This window comes from Bombus flavifrons, chromosome 14 (genome assembly GCF_040668555.2).
Source record: "Bombus flavifrons isolate JBK064 chromosome 14, iyBomFlav1_principal, whole genome shotgun sequence".
NCBI lineage: Eukaryota > Metazoa > Arthropoda > Insecta > Hymenoptera > Apidae > Bombus > Bombus flavifrons.
The window spans coordinates 4,488,477-4,509,319 of NC_138455.1; the positions used below are offsets into that span (position 1 = coordinate 4,488,477).

General features: G+C 38.6%; 1 protein-coding gene and 1 long non-coding RNA gene across 11 annotated transcripts in view; both read right to left on the reverse strand.

Moving 5' to 3' along the window:
* rho-5 (rhomboid-5) overlaps positions 1-20,843 on the reverse strand; it is a 284,621-nt gene that overhangs the window by 117,356 nt on the left and 146,422 nt on the right. The gene's annotated exons all lie outside the window — the stretch shown is intronic.
* The window catches only part of LOC138187085 (uncharacterized), a 74,414-nt gene that overhangs the window by 45,985 nt on the left and 7,586 nt on the right, over positions 1-20,843 (reverse strand). The window contains exon 3 of one of the 6 annotated variants that reach the window (XR_011175089.1): positions 12,958-13,849. The exons of 3 other annotated variants lie outside the window; for them this stretch is intronic. This is a non-coding gene — a long non-coding RNA (uncharacterized LOC138187085). 2 more of the 6 variants (XR_011175085.1, XR_011175088.1) reach the window with 2 other exon arrangements.

The window sequence follows — 20,843 nt, forward strand, 5'->3', positions numbered from 1 at the left end:
CCACGTTAATAAAAAAAAAAAAAAAAAAAAGAAAAAAAGGCTGTGTCTAAATTACGGATTTTACAAAATTTAACTCGTATGAATATTATTGAAGAAATGAAACCTATATGTAGAGATCTTTTTTCAGCAAGTTTCCTGCAAATATTTTAACTAGATTTTTATGTATTTGCAATAAATTTAAAAGTGGAAACATTCATAGAACGCATGTAATATACAAAAATATATAAAATATTCTGAGGCGGCTGCTCTATAATTTCTAGTAGGTGGAACGAATTTTTACGTAGCTTGCAATTCTCTGGTTCTGTTCGTAGTAGTATGAAATTGCATAAAAATCCGCAGTTTAATTATGACGAGTACTTTACTTTGGATATTTCGTATATTCTTCCATATTATGTGTATCCTGTACATTTTTGTACATTTACATTTTCCATAAATGCATAGATGTTCACAGACTAACAACAATATTTGTATGGCTATATATATGTAAACCAATTACGTATACAGCCGTGCTATCTACATAGAACAAACGGAACAGGAGGGTTAAACCAATACTAATGTTGAGTGTACTGACTTACACGCTGTCGGCGGATATATTCACGTACAAGGTCTACGGATGTTCATGGACCATCCAAAGTTCTGCGAGATGTATGATACACATAATGTATGTATGTGTTACACTATGTATAATATAACATACGACATACATTATCCGCGAGCTGTATCAACTTTGTCTATAGACAATGTTTGGTGGACTTTCTAACTGGAACACAGTCACGTTTTCTTTAACTTTGGACAATCGCGTACCGACAAAGAAATATTAACTTATATCGGTGAGTGCGAATCCGCGTTTAAATATCGTAAATTTCAAATTCCATAAAGGAGACTAGATCTCAATTTTTCTCTCTGCCGTCTTTACAGAGAAAAAAAACACATTCAAAGTTCGATAAATGAAATGGTTTCTGAATGAAAATATATTAGACTAGCAGTGACCCGAAGTACCACTGAAACTGTTCAAGTAATCCTCGGGAGGAAGCTTCATCGATACTTCCAAGAAGAGGAAACTAACACGCGCTGAGGATACCGTGGCCATAAATATCGTGCCTCCGGCGTTTCCGCGCATAAATCAAACATTTTCCAAGGACCATTGTACGAACTGCATTAAAGTAAGTAATACAATTCAGCTGAAAAGGGAACGAACGTTTTCGATCGATTCCGAGATATTTCCGGGGCTGTGAATCTTGGTTCGAGAAAAATGACAAACCAACAAATAATTACCAAGAACCGTTTTAGAAAAAGAAGGTATCGTCGCGGATGGCGATTCGCTCATTTCGTTTGACACGTTTGAGAAATGGCCTCGAAGTCGTGTTTTATCTGCCTTCTTTCCCTTCGTTTTCTTTTTTTCTTTCTTTTTTCGTCCAGCTATACCTTCTTTTATATGGCCGAGCAAGCATTTTGTCGCACCACCGAAGGCGTAGCATGGTTAATATTCCCTTGGAAATGGATGACACTCGCCACGATCCCATGTCCACCCATTCACGATTTATTTGCTTCTTTTTGACCCCACACCATGGGGACATTAGCATCGGCGATAAGTCAGGAATAGTCATTTGCGTGCTGGTTAAACTTATCGAGTCCGATGAGTAATGTCGTTATAGATTAACGTCCTATTCTGGAAAGGATACGCCGTGTCTCGGGAGCAAGTAAGAAATAATTCTCCAATGTAACCGATGCAGTCTTTGAGTGGAAGAAATTAACGATTCACCAGATTTTCCATTTAATTTAAGAATCTTTGGGCCCGTAGATTTCGAATATAGAACTTTATATCAGAGCTCCTTTTTAAATGGGAAGTTTTTAATCTCCCCCTGTGTCGAATTTCACGCGCCAGTATTAAGAAGTGTACTATACTTTCGATTGCAGTAGTCAATACAATCTTTCACCTCCTAAGAGTTGAGGTACTTACCTATATTTCCCTCAAGGCAGAAACACGGAAGCTAGAGATTCTCCGAATTCTTTTCTCGATCCAAGAAAACCAGCTCTCAGAAATACCACAAAGATTCTGCGGGCTATCAAATCCCATTTCATTTGACGAAGCAACAGAGCGAAAGGATGGTAAAAAGAAAAGTGGCTAATACCTTAAATGCTAATACAACCGTATTCGATCCTTTTCACGGTTTCTCGCTGAAAAACGATGCTCGAGGAGAAGGTGAAGTTGGTCTCGACTCACCCTTCGCTCTTCAACCCTTCGCTCCCTAAAATTTAAAGTACCTATTTATATTTCCTACAAGATAGAATCACAGAAGCTCAAGATTCTTCTCTTTCTCTCCTGAATTCAAGGAAATCAAGAGATACCACGAAGATTCCGGGCAGCGCCAAATCCCATTTCACGAAGCAATAGACTGAAAGGACGGTGAAAGACAAGTATCTAACATCCTAAATGCTAATATTCCCGTACTCGGTCCTTTTCACGGTTCTTCCACCAAAACGATACTCCTGAAGAACATGGAGCTCTGTGAAGGGCAGGAAACGCGGTTTGGCCGTCTCATCGCAACTGAAACCGCACTTAACCTTTATGCAGCGCACGCGACGAGCCCTCACACGCGCGTTATTCAAACTCTCTTTCAAGCCGAGGCGAAAGCTTTCCATTTCGCGTAGGTTGGCCCGAGAATCCGGCGAGGATGCGAACTGGAGAGGAAAAGGGACACAGAGGGAAGAATAAGGAAGAGAGAGAGAGAGAGAGAAGCGTAACGATGGCGTTGGTGAGTGTGAATTATGAAGTTCAGAACTCCAACGACGGACAAAGGAAGAGCTTTGTGAGGCAGAGTCCTATGGGGTCCCAAAGAGGGATTTGCTAAGACGGTTTCTACCCGGTAAGGCTGTCTCGAGGGTCTTCTCTGGCTTGGATCGAGCTTAAATATAGCAGGAACGATGAATCTTTAAGAACCGTCTGCCTTCCTCGACTCCTTTCCATCCAGTCTCACCGCAAGACCCTCTCCACTGTACACCTTGCTCCCATATTATTGAAATCGCTTTCCAGATTTCGGCTGGGAGGTATAAAGAGAAATAGAGGAGGGAAACTCCTCTTTTTCCGTCGCGATTAAGTCTACTCTCGCCGCTTGGATGTCCCTCGATGAAACCGACCGTGTCTTAGCTAGCATCTTCGATGTGAAAGTTGCGGAATATGGAAGGTGGTAGATTGAGTTTCGATGGCTTTGCCGCAGAGTTGTCGGGGCCCTTGAGGGATTCTTCGGAGTTTCTTTAATTTATACATGACTCTAAAGCACACCGGAGTAAAATTCTTTCAGAAATAGATCATTTTAACGCTTGATGGTAATTTATGAACGAGCGCCACAGATTAATTTACTATCGTACATTTGAAATTGAAAAAGTTGGCAAAAGGATAGCAAATTTCAAAGATGCAATAGCATAAAGAATATATAGCAGGGAAATATCTTGAAGCAGTTATATTTTATAGCTTTCTCGGTTCTCGAAAGCTCTTTGTTCTCCACCGCTTTACCGCACTTTCAACTTTATTATACAGATATCTTTTTACTACCTTCCAAACCGCATCAACATCCATTCCCTTTTTATCACTGTTTCGGAAGCCAATTTGCAACCAACTTCTGCTACGATTCATTTTACACACTATTAAAGAATTTTACATCATTCTGTCTTATCCAAACCTTGCTATCAGAAGTTTATCTCTTCTCAAAATTCTATTTTTGTTCCAAAATTTACTTATAAAGCATCCTTCTGTATTCTTACGTGAAACATTTCTCACATAAAACGTTTCATTCAAATTCGTACAAAATTTCTTATCAATCCTTTTCTTTCACGTAAGACTCTTGAAAAATTATACACCATCCCATCTTACCCAAACTTTATCCTCACAAAGCGTATCATCTTATCTCAAAATTCTATTTTTATTTCAGAGTTCGTCTACCAAAAAGCGTTTCTTATGTGGATGACTTCTCGACGAGCAAAACGTCTCGCTGATTTGTTCCACGAATTTTGATCGATTCGATCCGCACAAGGTCCGATTGTGTCTTGGCACAAAGCATTAATTCGTATTCATAGCGACATGGAAAAAGGGATGGCTGCCATTTGATCGGTCGAATATACGACTCGTCGAAGTGTCGTCAGGTGCAGCTGGAACGCCGCAAATATCCCCCCATGATGCTTCATCCCGTGGTTTCACGGGAGTTTTACATTCGCCTTTTACGTGACCAAGACAAAGACATTTTTGGGAGCAGCGACGACTAGCATCCGGAAAGGACATAAACGGAAACACGGAAACGAAACGCAGATGCTTTCATGCGGCGCGGCTTCTTTGCTAGTGTTGTCGACCGTGTTTTCGCGTGCCGGTATTTCCGGCTGAAGCCATACTACTCGTGGACATTTCCACTGGAAACAAACGTGTTTTTGAAGCTAGAAACCTGATACCGCGGAATGTGTTTCTATATGTGGACTATTTTGGCGAAATTGCTAGTCTGTTCCTAGCTTTGAAAGATAATTTGATGGAAAAGATGGTAAATTGGTTCGTACCTTAAGCACCGACATGTAAAATAGGACTTTAAAGGGAAGCTTCTAGATTTTGGTAAGATAATATTTAATAAACGAGGAAACGAGGTTACTTGAAATATAGGAAAAATTTTCATTTTTGCTTAAAATCCTGTTTCCCGTAAATCCTGTGTTATTTAATTTAATAATAATATTAATAATTTACCAATAATAACATTAGGAAATTAATAAGATACGAACTGTAGATGAGGAATCTGCCTCTACAATTTCACTATGTTGAATCAAACTGGATGATTAAATGATTAATGTATCACTCATAAAATTTACAATTACAATTTCATTTGTTTCCTTGTCAAACTTGTCGCTTTGAAACTTGTTATCTTGAAATACAAGAGGGTTCATTGAAGCTAACTAACCTGCAACTTACGACTTGTAAAATTTGACTAACTAATTAGTATTAGTTGAAGAGGATCCTGATTTTCATTGATTCTCCTCCTCCACGCATTTACCGTCACTAGGATTTAGGAACAAAGATTGGACATTGAATCATTATAACCGAGCGAGAAGATCTTTAGCAATAAATGCAAATGAATTTGGTTTCTTTTCATGATGTTCTTCCACGATATTATATGCCAGAATACGATGAATTTTGCGACTCATTGTTCCAGAGAAATTGTATCCGTCCCTCTTAAAGCTCCGTTAATTTTCACGGCACAATTTTCCCCAATTTATACACTCAATGATTGCGCAGGCAATTCAGCAACAAACGTGCTTAAGGAAATTCCAAGATAAAATACGGGCGCAATAAACAGAAGAAGATTGCACTCGAAATGGCATCGTTACACGGTGCAGTGTGCTTTAAACACGGACAGAGCTTAACAACACTCGCCTGCATGCAAAGAAACTTGCTACTGGCCGAAATTCAGAATTATTATACCGGCTCTGCATTTCGGCTTGGATACTCGAAATCCGTGGCATTTTCATCCCGAAATATCCCTTATTCGAACGTTTACACGTAGACGTTTAAACATCAACCATGGATTTATTCTCATCGCTGCAACATGGTCGACAAATTCCCATTTACGAACGAAGATAAATATCCCAAAGCAACAAAGTTTCGGAATTCCTTCAACAATTATCCATTTAGCGTGCGAGAAGAAAATACGAGTAACGGGGTTTGGAAACCTTAATCGATGACACAGCAGAGATTAAACGTAATGTATTCCAACTATTCCCAAAGGGGATGCACGCAAAATCCTATCTCTCCTTTTCTGTTTACGTACGACCGCGTGACGTATGCGCACGTTATTTGCATGAACACAAAGTAGCTTTGCACACACGATTTTCTAAGTTGATGTCCTACTTGTGTTCGAGAGATAGCATAAATCTTGCTTCTAATATCGTACGCTGTGGAACAAAAAGAAATTAATCGCCACAGTGCTTGCAGATCCTTGTACATATTTCAGTAATAAAATACTTCCGTGAAAAGGAATTTGAAACATACTTGCTCCTGAAGTATCAAGCGGTTAAAGTATACTTATATAAAACATATAAAAGCTCGAAACGCGCGATATATTTCTATTTAAAGAAGAAACTAAAGCTATCTTCTTATTTTTCTTTTTAGAAAAACACTAAATGAAAATATCAATCATAAAGTACCATTTCCAAGGAAAAAAGGTCCATCTTCCCTTCTCGTCAAAACGATCGATCTTTTTCCAAACTTCTCTCCAAGTATACTTTCAAACTAAATGTAAACATTCAAACTGCAAAAAGCCGTAGCATATTCCATGATTTCAAAATGCAAACTAAAATATTCGCTCGATTTATTTTTACGATAAAATGAAAATAAATAGCAGGTTTACAGGCATCGAAGTGGTGGATTTTATCTTGTGGCAGGTTGAGGATTCGTTGGCGTTTCCAGCCAATACGTTTCGGCCATATCCGTAACGCAAACGAACGAACGGCGTGGTGCAAGCCTGATCGCCATGGTCACGTAATCCCCCGTTTAAAATAAACAAACGTTCACGAGGCAACGGGCCGAAATTTCCAGCGTCAGGAACACCGGCCGGTGACGTTTATCCCGGAAGAAAATGGATCCTCGAAGCGGATTTCCGCGACAGAGTCCGTACACCCATTTCGGCACGGAAGGAACCACCAAGTCGGGAGGATCGATGGTATCGACAGCCTGTCCACGACCATCTCTCCCGATACAATCCCTACCGGACGTTCGCTCTGAAAACCCGATACCTGCTGATCCGGCCTTCCATCGAATCGAACCCACACGATCTGCACCCTGCTGCACCCTGCATGCAGATCCTTCGTCATTCGTTCTTCTTCCAACCGTAACACGCAATCTTCTTATTATTTAGAACTTGTGTTTAGTTACTTTACAGTATTCAATACGAGCCTTTTTATTTGCAGGTAAATTCCATAGGATTTATGTCATATCCATTACGGATAGGAAATGATCATGATTTTTGTACTGAGAGGTAATAATTAGGTTTTTATGGGTATTTATGGGAAATCTGAGGATTACTGGAAAATATGTGAAGATTATGTAGAAAAGACCTAATAAGATTATTTCTCTGTTTTTATATTACGTGGTTGTTAAAAAGAAATCAGTTAATTGTGGTACAATCGAACAAAGAATTTGTTAAGTTCAAAAATATAATCATTGTAACAATAGACAATACATAGTGCACAAGTCCACTTTGATTATTTATTTTAGCAGAATTGTCCATTTTACCAGAAATTAGATATACATTCTTGCATCTTATTAAATGTTTCGAATTTCGAACCGCGCTGAACCTAAGATGTGCAGACAGACTGAAAATGTCAATATCAGTTGTCTGACAACTGAGATTCGTGTAATTCGTGGATTGAATTTTATCGTCCAAGATTTGTTTGATAAGGGTTAGAAAGAGCAACGATAGATATCACCAAATTCAAGAGAAAATTGGTTTTCCTTCAAGAGAATGGTTTCCTGAAGTGAAGAGGTAGAAATGCGAATCGATTTCTATTTTAAACGCATATGTTCCGGCGACATTTAAATTTCAACAGTGAAGGGACCGCAGTGCTTAGAAAATAGGTCACGCATCGAATCCAGAACACGTCATCAATATCGAGTGACAGGGCAAATGATCCGACATCATTTCACCAGTCATAGCTGATCGAGATTCTCATGAAAGGATTCATACGGAACCACGGAAGAATCAATTTCTTTCAACGAATTCTTACAGCGCAACGTCTGACCTGTTTAACTCATTCTACTGACGCACACGTTGCGTCTCTTCAATAATCTGCTTGTAGCTAAGTCAAATGCAATTCCGTTCTTGGATTTACGAAAATCATCGACAAAATCATTTAGAAAGACAAGAAAGACAATGTTTAGAGTGCTGAATAAATTATTATTATTATTTGTTAACCAATTCACGAAGAAGTATGAAAATTAATCAGTTAGCCAATTTTTTGGTTGACACATAAATTTCAGCGAAATTCATAAATTAGCAACAAACTGGTCGCCAAAAACAATATTTATTATCCAACAATTTTAATCCTTGCACCATGTTCGTACAAAATGTCAATAAAAATTGTACCTAATAAGAATTACCTCATTGAGAAACTTAATATTCGTTCGTTATCAACACGCGCCACCAACATTTCTAGAAGAACTTTTTACTACAAAATTAAATATTGAACATTGAATTATGCTCACGCTTTCATTATTTCCGTGGTTTTTATAGGACGATCGACATCTATATATGTAAAAAGTTGAATGGTATATCGAGCACATCTCGATCATCGAAAGTTTTATCATCGAGATAGGTCGCGGTGCATTTCGACGATTCGGCGAATGCAGCCGACAGACACATAAAACTCCGGAATTTGTGGCTCGCTGGAAAGAATGAGAGTCGAAGAAGGCCGGAAATAGAGAGAACTCGACGGAAAACAACCCCTTTGGCGCAACGTAAAACCAGCCACGCCGATCCATTAAGGTCTGCAAGATAGGGCAAGATACAAAAGATTGCTCGTAGGGAAGGATTAACCTTCTCCCGTGAGGATCTTTGCGATCCTCTATCACATCTTCTGTTTCTTTTCTCTATCGCATCTTCTGTTTCTTTCATTCAGCCTTTACGTTTCTTTCCTCCCTCGTAATGCGAGCGAATAATAAATTACAAAATAGAAGCTGCTATCGCAAAATAACATTACTTTTACTTGCAAATTTACAAATTATTATGCATTTGTGAAACGAAACTAAAGAATTACGACGATCGAGTAAATTTCGAATCAAGGATTGCAAATTTATAAAATTATCGGATCTTCCAAATTTATAAAATTATTGTATCTTGCGAATATACAAATTATTGCGCATTTCTGAAATAAAAGTAAAGCATTATGCTGATTGACTAAGCTTCGAATCAAGGATTGCAAATTTATAAAATTATTGAATTTTGCAAATTTGTAAAATTATTGTAACTTACAAACTTATAAATTATTGCGCATTTGTGGAATAAAAATATTGCATTCATGATGATGGACTGTGTTTCGAATTGGGGATCACCATTTCATAAAATTATTGTAATTTGCGAATTTTCAAATAATCGTGCATTTGTGATGTAAAAGTAAAATATAGATTATGGTATTTATACTGATCGAGTTTCCAATTGAAGATCAATGCTTAGACGTCTCTATCTAGAATCTTCTCCTTTTAGGATGCTATATATACGTTAAACTTTAACAATTTTGAGAATCGTCTCCAAGGAACTTTCCACTCACACAGTGTGAAGCTCGTGGTTTTCGAATTCGAAGGCAGCTGCGTGCATGGCAGCGATTCCCCGAAGGAAGTGTTTGATGTAATTTACAACGACACATCCAGGATGACTCTCTGTCGTGTTACAAGCGACGCAAACTTTGGACACCACGAAACTCAGTTCACAGCTACTAGCCGTCACGAATATTTGAAAAGTTCCCTGCCCCTGCGCAGTTTTATATAAATTTAATTTATCTAATAATTGTTTCTCTTTTTAAGCAATCGAAAATAATTACATTCCGTCCAATCATCAAACAAAAATCAATTTCGTTGTCAATGCAAAAAGTTCGAGTTATTTTACAAAAAGAACAGCAAGATCTGGTTTTTCGAGACGCGTTCTCGTGTTCTAAAAAGGGTCAATTAAGCGTGAAATCGAGTAGTTTTTATGATAAAAAGGTCGACGCGATTCCAAATCGAAAGTTTCGAGGGAAGTGAAATTACAGGAAGCTGAACGAGAGCTTTAGCGTCGTTTATTTGTACTCTCAAAGGGCGTGAGGGCATTAATTTTCCCGTGTACCGTTAATGAGCGGGATGTATTAATTAGTTCTCTTTATAAATTGGTGCCAATCCTCCTCGCTCACGGGGTGTACCCCGTTAATTAATCCACGGGGAAAGTTCCAGGTGTATTCGCGATGCAAAGATCACGTCGCTCGGCCTAATTGATCGGATTGTTCAATTAAGGCCCGGTCACTGAGCAAACAAGAACTGGGCGGCCCTTTCAACGCTTATGCAAATTTGGTAAAATCTATAAAAAAAATAGCAAAGTCGCGGAAAATGCATCCATTAACTCTCTACCGGAATCCCCAGACAATTGCATTCGACCTTTCGTTCGAGAAAATGCCTCTGCCGGGCACATTCTCTTTTTCTATCGCTGTTTCGCGCAGAGTTCACATTCTCCATGATTGATTTAAATTGAAATCGCGCGTATAATTACGGAGACACACAGATGGAGGTGCAAAGATAATTTTACTAAAAGAAATTAGAAATTGAGAATTTGGTAACCGAGTTGTAAAATTTCTTATGTTTCGTATTTCCAAATCTTCTATGCTTTAAGCTCTTAAATCCCCGGAATTTTTGAAATTTCTGAGGCTCTACACTTCCAAATCTTTTAATTTTTCAGGTTTCAGACTCTCAAATCTATGAATTTTCGAAGCGCCAAGTTCCCGAACTTCCAAAGCACCAAGCTCTCAAATTTTCCAACATTGAATTTTTCAAAATACTAAACTTTCGGAGTTCGCGAATTCAGAAAAATAAATCTTCAAAGTATTATATCCAGTTTCCTAAACTTGTCAAATTTTCATTTCCAAATCTCGAAGCTTTTCCATGTTTCAATGGTTTAAGTTTTCAAATTTTCAAGCTTAAGCTCTTCGAACCTTTTTGTTATCAAATTTTCACGCTTTCGTATTGAAATTTTTCCATGCCTATTGACTACTAACTACCGACAAAATTCTCTTTTTGTATTTTCCATTTTCCAGGGTTAACGTATTAAACTAGCATTGTTGGCCGACAAACTCATGTATGAAATTTCGCAACTGACAGTTCTGTTCTCCATGGCGTACCGAATGTAAACGGAAACGATTGTTCCATTTCAGAATCCAATGTCTCGTTTTTCCGTATGAATTTCACTGGTTCGATTTTCCATGTAGCTACGCAGAAAAAGTTTATCATCGTTGGACCAACTATAGTTTCCCTCCCTTCCAGACAATTCATTGGGATGGATTTCGAAGGGAGGAAAGCGTGAGTACGAACAAAAAGAAAGAAAGAAAAAAAGAAAGAAAGGAGGGCCAGAGAAAAAGGGACAGAAGAAAGAGCATGAAAGGAACATTCTTAGCCAAGATTCTGCTGATCGGTATAGCTTGCAAGTATAGTACCGAGATTTTCGAAGGAACAGAGAGTAATGGTCTGTAATACCGTTCTCCTGTCTATACATTATCGACTACGAAATTGAAATCATCCATTTCTCTTTTGTGCCGAAAGGAAATTGCTTCCAGCAGTGCCAACGAACGTGGAAACGCAATCGTAATTTATGCACTGCGAAATTTCGTTTCTTTTCGTCGCAAGTGGATGTAATTTATTTAAAAAGCCCAGTAATACACTTGTAACTATTTTACTCTGGGATATAATTAATCTACTAAAAGCCAGTGCTATGTTAATACAATATTTTGCACGCAATTCTTTTTCAGTAAATTTACGCTATTGAACACTATTTTTTAAATATTGTTACTACGGAACGAAATTTCAAAGATTCGTCTAATTTACTGTTACTGTTTCATGGTTCGCGTAGATGGTATAGTTTGCCAAAGTTTGAAGAACTTTGACTGAAACTTTGCGCGTAGCATTATCATAAATTTTCTTTAAATTGTCTCTGTTCCCTGAATAAATAAAATACAAGTTTTACAATATCATATCGATACTACGTTTTCAGACGAAGAATCTCTCAAACAACGGTTTCGCGATTAAACTCAGCCACTCGAACATCGTACGACCAAAATTTCAACCTTTTGATCGCGAGCAATAATTCTTCTTGGTTGCGAAGGTCGGTCTAACAGTTCATAAAAATTCTAAGAGTACTTCGGAAATAAGGAGATCGCCGGTGATATTTTCATACGGGTCTGCTAACGTTCCACGAAAGTTCGCGACAAAAGGAAATAACGCCACAGGGAGAAAGGTCGCTAGGAAAATCTTGGAAAAGAGGAAAAAAAAGTGAAACTACAAATCGAGAATCGGACCAGACGAGACGTTTCCCATTCTCGATCGTCAAAGCACCAAACCATTCGTAGACGCGTGATGTTGGCCGAAATCACCGTAATAAAATCTCGTCCCAACGATTCTGAGGAATCCAAGCGAGAAGAGAAAAAAAAAAAGAAAAAAGAAAAGAACATCATTTTTACGAGTCCATATGTCTTTTGGGTGGGAAGAAAGCGTTCGACAGCCATGAAGGATACCAATGAAAGCGTAATGGTGCTCGACACCCTCGTTCTATTTTGCTCGTAAAACACGGCTAAAACACCGACTCGAGCTGCGGATCGTGGTAAAAAGCCGCGTGAAGTTAGTCGAAATGTCTTTAAAGAATGCCTATAGCTTGGCACGAAACGTGCCACGGCTGATAAAAGTCCGACCATGATCCGTAGAAAGACTACAGCTACGTGGTCCAAATGCAATTTAAGAATGCTAGTGAACGTTCTGCCAGGAATTTCCTTTTTATGATCGCTTGGGAATTTTAATGCACTGACTCAAGGGTAGTCTTTATGGAAGTACGATTATGATCGTGTTGTATAGTAACATTTTAAGCGTTAATAATTCGGAAATTCTACGCGTGGAATTATTCACTTAGTGGATTAATTCCAGATGCGAGGTTTTAAGAGGTAAACTGTAAGGAGAGCAAAAACAGAAATTTTGAAGTGTGATGTAGATTCAGGTGCTGGTCCAAATTAAAAGTCATAAAATTTTGAAGATAACTCTTGTACTGATTCATGTAAAGAGAATATGTATGGAAAATTCTATAACACAGGAAATACATTTATATGAAGAGATTATTTAGTGTTTTATAATTTAAAAAAAAATAGTATACATCAAGAACCTTTTCTTATCCAATCTTTATAGTCCTCCAATTCTATTCATTACTCACATGTATTTCACCTACTGTATAATTTCACTAGTAGACGCAAAATCCCGCTACTGCTCAGTACCACGTATCAAACACACATTCGATTACAAAGAACCAGCAACCATTAATACGCAAATATTTCCTAAATTATATGTCCGAACGGGAAGAAAGTCGTCGAAAGGATCTAAAAATCGATAATCAACTGCCTACGATAACCTGTACTTATATCATACCTACTACATCATTTGTCAAACACAACTTTTCAAGCCCTTCGCGTGGCTGGTAATTTCGTCGAACGGCTTGCACGTTCACTTTCGCGAAACGGGCATACGCGAACGAGGGTGGCATTTTCACGGATATTCGAGTACAACCTCATTACGTTACGCGGTCGATCGGCCGTCGCGTCGGGAAAGAGAAGTCCTAAACAGATTGTCCAATTCAGCGAAAAATTAGAGGTTCGGTAGATCGGCGTGCAGGCGATATGCTCTCGTTTCGAAGCCATTAACTTTTTCTCTGGTCTCGCGGATTCCCAGGGAATATATACGTGTACATATATATATAAAAGCGGTTGGATGTTACTCGCGTGACACACTTGCTAGTCCAACCACCATCCGCACCGGCTATTATTTCGTAATCCAACGTGAAAGTCGAGAGCCGAACCTCCGTGGAACCCACGAAAAGTTCGAGTGCTGGCAAAACTGTGCGCGAGTGTCTCCCGTCGTCGATGAAAATTTAATCCAATTAGAGCTCATCGTCGTTTTCCGCTCTCGTTCCTCCTCTCGAGCTATCGCCAGCCCCCGCGCCTCTCTTCTTCAACCTTTCCTCTCCGTCTCTTTCATTTCAGGTCCCTCCGTCTCTTTCTTTTTAGGTCTCCTCGTCTCTCTAGCCTTGGTAATGTGGGTGCACTCTAAAAGCTAAAATCAATAAGCGTTGACTACGAGAACGAGCACTTAAGATAGCCCCAAGATAATGACGCACCGCCGCATGAATAATAGAGGCGGCGCTTCTTTTAACCCCGCCGAATTTGCGAGGCAAAATCGCGCAGAGGCTAATCGATACGCGAACACCATCGTCCTCTCTCCACGCTTTTTCTCTTACAGTTTCGTCGTCTTGTTGGTTAGGTTAGAAAGCAACGAGTGCCTCGAATATATTTGCACACCTGAAGAGAAGTTGGGAAATAAGGAACGAAGTTGGGAATGGTTTTAAATTAAAATACGAGAAGCTGCTGAAAGCAACGATGCTGTAACGAGTGGTTTCTCTCGATAAAACTCAGTTCCGTGTGTTTTAGATTGCTTACGTTACTTTGACTATTTTTATATTATACACCTACTGAATGGGGTAAGATTGTTTGAAACTATGATTTTTAAAATAGTATCATTTGATATCTTAGAATTTTTCACTGCGCTTTCGATTCAATAAACAATTTTTTATTCTGGCAAATGACAGAACGGACTAAAATGATCTTTAAAAAAGTGACGTGTTTTAATAGTATGTTAGAATAATGGAAGTTCTACTGTACGTATAATCTATTGAAAGTTCCGTCTTTGTCAATGGACAATTCTCCAGAAATTTTGGTTACATTTGTGCCGGTGATTATGAAAGTGGCGTAAGTCGAGAAATCAAAAATATCGAGATTTTCATTTGTCTTATGTTCCATCGACTTATCATGGAAGACTTTTTGCTAAACAGCTGTAAAATGAGCAACGGTGTGAAGATGTCACTTTCATATTTATCTATGGAGATTCATATTTGTTTCGGCAGTAGTGTAAATCAGGTGTCTTTTCTGCGTAAGCTGTGAGATATTTATGAGAAAAATATAATTACATATTTTCGTTGTATGATAATACAACGTATAAAATATTTTGTGAAACATCAATAGATCCTGAAACGGAATTTCATATTTTAGAATCATCATCGAAAAGAGGAGGACCAATATTATATTATAATTTACAGGTACCTTCATTATATGCAAGTGAGAGACTAATGACAAAAAAAGCAAATAAATATATAATGGAAATATATAATGGATAGCTTACATTCCAGCGATTCGTCATGAATACTTTAAAGCCCTTAATGTGCCCGAAAATTTTGTTGTCGAAGCAAAAGACATAATTATTATATACATAATAATTATTTATGCAAAATTACAATATATGTATAATATATATGTCGGGTTATGGTTGGAATTTTGGGCGCGTAACAACTCTTCACGTGAATTAACCATTGTTTTACACAACCGAGATTATATTTACACGTATACACAAGTCTACTACAAAGATTAACAAATAATAAGTCTAGTGAATAATAAGCTTAACAAATAATAAAGTTAGTGGATAATAAGTTGAACGAATAATAAGTCTGACAGATAATAAGTCTAATGAATAATAAGTTTAACGAATAGTAAGTTCAATGAATAGTATGATTCACGAACAATAAGTTTAATGAACGCTATTAACAATATTTTTGAGTTCAAACGAATCCACGGCCAACGGGATAACTCTTTACTAAGCGTAGACTGATCTTAAGCACAGAAATACGATGGTTGAAAACTCGACGTGTCACTCTCCAAAGCAGTCGCAAGAATGCCAGCCTCGTCGAGATTTTTCTCACTGTACGATTGCATTTGTTTTTCTATACCCGTTTGGAAGCATCGAGAAGGTTTCAAACGCCGTTGCTAGGCAGACTCGTTGGAAGCATCGAGAAAGTTCCAAACGCCGTTGTTAGGCAGTTTCTGCCTGGAGTTTGATTAGTAATACAATGTATGACCCATTGTATCACACGTGGCTAGGCCCGCTCCCGAGGCCGCACAGCCACATTTCTCGGAAAACCCATACAACCACTCCAGGCCTCCGTTAGGCAAAACGTACATCCCGTGACCGTGGCTACGTTCGGCGACCAATTATCACCTCGAACCCAATCTCGCTATCACAAATCTCGAACAATTACAGCTATGATAAAATCCAGGCTAGAGTACTAGAGGATGTTCCCAAAATTTCCAAGGAACGGCTTCGGCTTTCCTTTCATCTCCGACAAATAAATAAATCCGTTTGTTTTTAGGTTGCTTTCTTAATACAATTCATTATTATCTATTATCATAAATCTGTAACTAGGATATACTATGAATTTTGAAAATGGTGTAAATCATTTAAGTATCTAAAAAACATTTTTGAATAAGTTGCCCATAAAGTTGTACAATGATATACAAATCTCTCTCTCTCTCTCTCTCTCTCTCTCTCTCTCTCTCTCTCTCTCTCTCTCGCATATTTTACGAAACATTTTATTCTACAATAGAAATTCTACTATTTTTTAATACGCTCGAACGCGAAAGTCTAAATATCTGAAAACAATATATATATAACTTACAATAGTTTCACAATCACCGGTGTATTTAAACACAAATCGACACAGGTGAGTTATAAAAATCAAAATTTGGAAGATTTATCCAGCATCATATCGTATATGGTTTACAAATATCTCACACTATCTACATAACAGGAAAATAACAAATAAATAATCAAAAGTAACAAATACCACATATCAGTTTCTCAAAAAAAAAAAAAAAAGATAGCGGAGACCTCTCTTTCGAGATGCTCAATGACAAATGCATTTTCTAAATGATTAATAACACCACGGCCAGACTAAACAAATAACACACGGCTGTCGTGGCGAATAGCGTTTCTGATATATCGCGCGTCATTAATGGACCGATACGATTAAAAATTGAAGTTTCCGCGTATTTCAATTGATCAAAAATACGAAAAACAACCAGCGTGTGTCATTCGCCAATCCTCATCGCCCAATTTTCTGTCGATATTCTAAAACAAAGTGGCCGAAGAGTCTCGAACGTGCAGGTTGCCTGGCCACCGGAAAGCTTCGCAGTAAATAATTCAGCAGCGAGACAATACAGCGTATCGATCGAGCCACAATCACGAAACTCTTCGTTGGACGTGTGACGATGCATTCAGCATCCGTGTTTCGTTGTTTCGTTTGAAATGGAATCTTCCATTGAGTCGAACGAAAAAGAATTGAGCAGTTCAAGTGATGCAACGATGCGAATAAAAAGAGTTTTCTTTTTTTTTAGTGAGAAAAGATGTAAATTTTATGTAGAATGTAGCGATAAAACAATGTTTTAGTTACTAGAATTATTGCAAAAGATAGAAATAAAATTATAAGCCTCGATATCGCTGCGATTGAAAAAGATAAAATCACAGCGTCTGTAATTTATCTGGATGTATACAGGATGTCTCACAAAAAATTACTACAAGCAATTTTCTCTGAAATCATCTTAGATATCGGCTTGAATTTTTTTATAAACCAAATGGTTCAAAGGGACTTGAAGTACAACAAATTTGAGAGGATGGGTCTCCAGGCAGTAGAAAGGGTGCAACCTTGAACGTTCCTTAGTGGAACGACATATTAACATTTGTTATTCAAATAGCTGCTAAAAGAAACCCATCCATTCAAGTAATAAATGATGCACGAAGTTCAAAATTAACAAACATACACTTTTTATTAAAATATTCTCATATCTGACACAACATCTACCATTACAAGTCGTCAACTAATAGCAAGAAAAAGAGAAGAAAAATTCGTTTAGCATTTCGATTGATCAATTAAACGAGAGAAATTAAGGAAGCAAGAATAAAAAAGAAGCCGTGAAAAAAGGAATAAATGAGTAGAGTGAAGCGGAAAATAGCCAATTTCAAAAATAACAGATTAGACATTGACAAAAACCTCTCAGTCTCTTTTCCTTTCATACTTCCTCGCTTTATCTGTCTCCTTCCATCGCTCGAATCCTTTGAGACGCAACGAAGAGAAGTCAAAGAAGCCTATGAAAAGGTTGGCCGCCTTGTTCACCCGCCTGTTCCAACCCTCTTCCCTTTCCTTTTTTTCGTTTTAATACTTCAGCAACCATTCTCCGCGAAGAATGTTTCCAACGTCTATGGAATCCGAGGATACGCTGCTTACGGTGCCTTTCGAAAAGCCAGGAGCAACGGCAGCATGGTGGAAAGTGACTGAGAAACTGGGAGAATGGATGCAGGTATGCGAAGAGCCGGGCACACGTCGACGCTGCATTATCGATTTACTACAACCACCCCGTGCACCGTCGCCACGACATTTCCTACGCGACAGAACGCTCCTCGGCTCTCTCCTTGCCTGGTCTATCCACGTTTGCCTACGCGGAGGAATTCGAAAATGTGATGGATTCGACGCGATTTAACGAAAGACCGCGCCTCTTACGAATCACCGGTGGAAGCTCTCTGATGCCAGGCACGTGGAATAGAATCAGAAATCGAATGGATGGAGAAAATTCCCGGGATTCGTGGTGTTCGGGAACGATGAAAGTAACACAAAGAACTCGAACGCGATAAGGTGATTCCTTGGTTGCAAATTGTGGGAATAATAGGTCACTGGAACAACAGAAAATTCGGTGGATTTAGGTTTACAAGGAAAATGATGAAGAACTTAGCCTCGATAAGGTGATTCGTAGTTGTAAATTATTGCAACGGGAAAATTTGTGTGAAGTGTTTGGAAGAGAAAATTCGGAGAATTTGTAGTTTCAAAAAAGATTAAGAAAGATTACACGGAAAGTCAAAAGCGTTTAGAACGGAAAGGAATAAAAATTTCTAAGAATTTTTCATCTTAAAGAAACACAAGGAATTATATATAAAGAGAAATCTGGTTATAGAGCGTCAACCAAAGAACTTAACCTTAGAATAAACTTTTTGACAGGGCTCGAAAAGCTTCTTTAAATCCCCTATGCCTTCCTCCTAATGGGTATAGAAACCTTCTCTGAGCATCAGATTGGCAAAATCGCTCTTGTCAAAAGTTCGCCAAGTTACAAAGAGTTGAAGCTTGACTTGAAATTCTGCCCTTCAAAAAGAAACGAACGCGGAATCAGTCAGATACGGAAGAAGGTTGCTCGGTTCTCCAACACGCAGACGATAGTCAGACGAAATACTCGTGTCGAATTTCCATTTCATCCGATCGCGATTCCCCTTTCACCGAACAGTAGAAAACGTTTAGGTGCAGAACCGTCCTATTTCTTTCTCTAACTCTGTATGTGCGCTTCGATCGCGGTGCACGAGTAATTACATGCGTCAGCTGGTCTCTGCAGTGGCGCACACAACAAAAGCAGCCGGATTTTTTCGTTCGCCAAGAAATCCCAGACTCATTCCATCCGAGATTACCGTCAGACACGTTCATTGTCTCGTGCCAGTTCACATTTATCCGCCGGGGTCACCGTCGCAATTCCGCCATTTATCCCGCTACTCCGGCTCTTCCGTTGCTTATGGGGGTTTACCACGTTTACCCGCGAATCGTATTTTTCAGTCGCGCAACGAAGAGACATCAGGCCCCACTGCCGCGTGAAGCGATAATTAATTAACGCTACGAAACGTGGAAAAGCTCCACTTCTCGGATGACCGTGCAATTTGTTCTGCCGTGTGCGTCGTGGCGTACAAAGGTGATTTTTCTGGATTAACCCTCCAGATATAGTCGCCGCCGATAGCTGAAACGGACATCTAAAATGTGAAACACGACTGCGTTTACATTTGTCAGAAGCTGATCAAGCTGTAAAGGGTTAAAACAAAAGATCAACGTTGCGTTAACGCAACATTTGACTTTTCTCAGTCAATTTACATAATTGACTTCCGTTTTTTTAACATTCTGACGGCAAAAGGAAACTTCAAAGGAGCAATGTTTTATGTAAACTTTTAATTTCCTCGCGGAACGAATATAGCCAAAGAATTATGCGATGTTACCGTTGACAGGCTGTCTTTTCTTTTTTTTTTTACCCGTCTGTGCATTTCTTCCCGTCATGAAACACGAAGTTTACTCATCATCCGGGGAAAACGTTCCCCGGCTCCCACAGGTGGCTTTAGAAGCCGTGTATCAAGCGTGTTTGCTCGAGGAATGTTTGTGCGGTCTGTCGTGAACATGCAAACATGTCTTAATTTCCATGCACAGAGGCTTCTCTGCCCATGGCATCAATATTTCCAACGTTTCAATGAGAGGTTCTTCGAAAAGAAGCCATATTCCGTGTAGAATAAGCGAATAGCACAGAATCGTTGTAGGCTTGAATCAAGATTTCTCCATAGACGTTGTATCATACCATACAGAAGATAAAAAACTAAAGATAATTGAAAAATAGCAAAGCTTTTCTTTGAATTTGCAAATTTTCGTTTTATAGTTTTATTATATTTTATAATAAAATATAATAATTTACACATTATTTTGTAAATGATACAATTCTTCAGTTTCCTTATTTGTAGAATCTTGTAAAAAATTAGCGATCACCGATATTTTTCTATTGCTTGAGATAAAAATTTCTACCTCAGAGTTAACTTCTTCAAAAAAATCTCAATCATTGCAACACATTCGAATTTTCTTCAAATTCACGAAATTTCCGAATAGAAAGATCTTGCAACTCGGTCTACAGTCACTCGTTCGATAGAGAATTTCATCAGCATCGCTAGTAGACGAAATATTAATCCACTACACCAAGATTATCTCTTTTCCCATCCCAATTTTTCCACCCTCCTATCACATCGGGCTTTTTTCTTTACAAACGACACCGTAGCACGCGCAAAACATCGCTGCACCATACTTCATCGCCATCCAGCCAACACAGCGTCGTTTCAACCGAAATAAAACCTTGGCTACGTTATCCGCCAGGAATCGAACTCTTCAATTACGTGAGGTAACGATCACAACCGAGTCAGGCTACAAAGCAACAAACAACCTGTACACGCGCATACATGTATATCGTGAAAAAACGGCAGCAAAGTATCGAGATTTTATTTCCATCAGCGTGTTCTCATGACGTATTTCTCAAAGCGTCGCGAGACCCCGGTTTCCAAGAATTTATCTGAAATTCGATTTAGTGCGCGACGCGACGCATCGACA